Raw genomic sequence first — 2,500 nt, 5'->3', positions numbered from 1 at the left:
CTTCCTCGCTCGCCTCATGCTCCTTGTCGTGTGCAGGTCCTCGAGGGTTGGTAGATTGCAGGCAATTACCTTCTCAGCAGTGTGCATGATACGCTGCAGTCTGCTCTTGTCCTTGGCAGTGGCAGCAGCGTACCAGACGGTTATGGAGGAGGTGAGGATGGATTCAATGATCGCTGTATAGAATTGCACCATCATTGTCTTTGGCAGGTTGCATTTCTTCAGCTGCCGTCGAAAGTACATCCTCTGTTGAGCTCTCTTGGCGAGGGAGCTGATGTTCAGTTCCCACTTGAGGTCCCGGCAGAGAATAGTGCCCAGGAAGCGGAAGGACTCCACAATTTTGACTGCGGAGTCTAACAGGGTGATGGCGGTGAGTGGGGCTGTATTCTTCCTGAAGTCCACAACCATCTCAACTGTCCTTAGAGCATTTAGCTCTAAGTTGTTCTGGCTACACCAGGTCACCAGGTTGTCAGCTTCCCACCTATAGTCAGACTCATCCCCACCAGAGATCAGCCCAATGAGGGTGGTGTCGTCCGACAAACTTCAAGAGTTTGACGGACAGATGATTGGAGGCGCAGCTGTTGGTATACAGGGAGAAGAGCAGTGGGCAAAGGACGCAGCCCTGAGGAGTTCCCGTGCTGATGGACCTGGAGTCAGAGACTTCTGTTCCCGGCTTAACGCACTGCTTCCTGTCAGAGAGGAAGTCTGTGATCCACCTGCAGGTGGAGTAGGGCACGTTCAGCTGGAAGAGCTTGTCCTGAAGCAGGGCAGGGATGATGGTGTTGAAGGCAGAGCTGAAGTCCACAAACAGGATCCTGGCGTAGGATGCTGGGGCGTCCACATGCTGTAGGGTGAAGTGGAGGGCCATGTTAACTGCGTCGTCCACAGACCTGTTGGCTCTGTAGGCAAACTGAAGGGGGTCCAGGAGAGGGTCTGTGATGGCTTTGAGGTGTGCCAGGAGCAGGCGCTCAAAAGACTTCATTACCACAGATGTAAGGGCGACCGGTCTGTAATCATTTAGTCCTGTTGGCCTTAGCTTTTTGGGCACAGCGATGATGGTGGAGGACTTGAGACAGGCTGGTACATGGCATGTCTCCAGGGAGGTGTTAAAGATGTTGGTGAACACCGGAGACAGCTGGTCAGCGCAGTGCCTGAGGGTGGCTGGAGAGACAGAGTCCGGCCCGGCTGCTTTGCGTGGATTCTGCCTCTTGAAAAGCCCATTAACTTCTCCCTCCTGAAAGGAGAGAGTCGTTTCTGTAGTATGGGTGGGGGATGGGGCCTCTTGGGTGGGAAGGGGTGGTTCAGGACAGTCCAATTGTCTTTCAAATCTACGGTAGAACTCGTTCAGGTCGTTGGCTAGGCGGGAGTCGTTAGTGGTGTGGGGCGCTCTGGGTTTGTAGTTGGTGATGTGCCTGAGCCCTTTGGCAGACAGAAGCAGCGTCGTTAGTAGAGAACTGGTGTTTTAGTGTCTCTGAGTACAGTCGTTTAGCCTCTCTCACCGCTTTGCTAAACCTGTTCTTCGACTCCTTGAATCTGTCTCTATCCCCACTCCTAAACGCTTCCTCCTTCTCCAACCTCAACCTTTTGAGCTTTGCTGAGAACCAGGGCTTGTTGTTGTTAAAGTTCACCCTGGTACGTGTTGGGATACAGCAGTCCTCACAGAAGCTGATGTACACAGCCTCTGTGAGTTCATCCAGACTATTGGTAGCAGTCGTGAACATATCCCAGTCAGTACAGTCTAAGCACGCCCGCAAATCTTCCACAGCCTCACTGGTCCACTGTTTAGATGTCCTCACAGCAGGTTTACAGAGTTTTAGTTGCTGCCTGTATGCACGAATCAGGTGGACCAAGGGAGTTCTGTGCGAGCCGAACAGCCCCGTGACCCACAAGAGAAACATCCCCGCCAAATTCGAGCGTTTGACGGGGTCTATCCGTGAAAAAATATTCACGTTTTTGAGTGCACATGCATTTCTGCTGCAAATGCCTCTGGAAGTTTCATGCCGTTCGTATGCCAATTGTGGCAACACGAAAATGACCCGTTTTCCCATTCCGAGGGATTTCTGTGCGACCCTAACAGCCCCGTGAGCCACAAGAGACACATCCCCGCCAATTTCTAGCGTTTCACGGGGTCTATCCGTGAAAAATATAGACGTTTTTGAGTGCACATGCATTTCTGCTGCAGATGCCTCTGGAAGTTTCATGCCGTTCGTACGCAATGTGGCAACACGAAAATGACCCCTTTTCCCATTCCGAGGGATTTCTGTGCGACCCTAACTAACAGCGCCCGTGAGCCACAAGAGAGACATCCCCGCCAATTTATAGCGTTTCACGGGGTCTATCCGTGAAAAATATAGACGTTTTTGAGTGCACATGCATTCCTGCTGCAAATGCCTCTGGAAGTTTCATGCCGTTCCTATGCAATGTGGCCACACAAAAATGACCCGTTTTCCCATTCCGAGGCATTTCTGTGCGACCCTAACAGCCCCGTGAGCCACAAGAGAGA

The sequence above is a fragment of the Petromyzon marinus genome, unplaced genomic scaffold (genome assembly GCF_048934315.1).
Source record: "Petromyzon marinus isolate PM22_M1 ecotype Great Lakes invasive population unplaced genomic scaffold, UKy_Petmar_22M1.pri1.0 PM_G_Scaffold_66, whole genome shotgun sequence".
Taxonomy (NCBI): Eukaryota; Metazoa; Chordata; class Hyperoartia; order Petromyzontiformes; family Petromyzontidae; genus Petromyzon; species Petromyzon marinus.
This window is presented reverse-complemented; position numbering follows the sequence as displayed.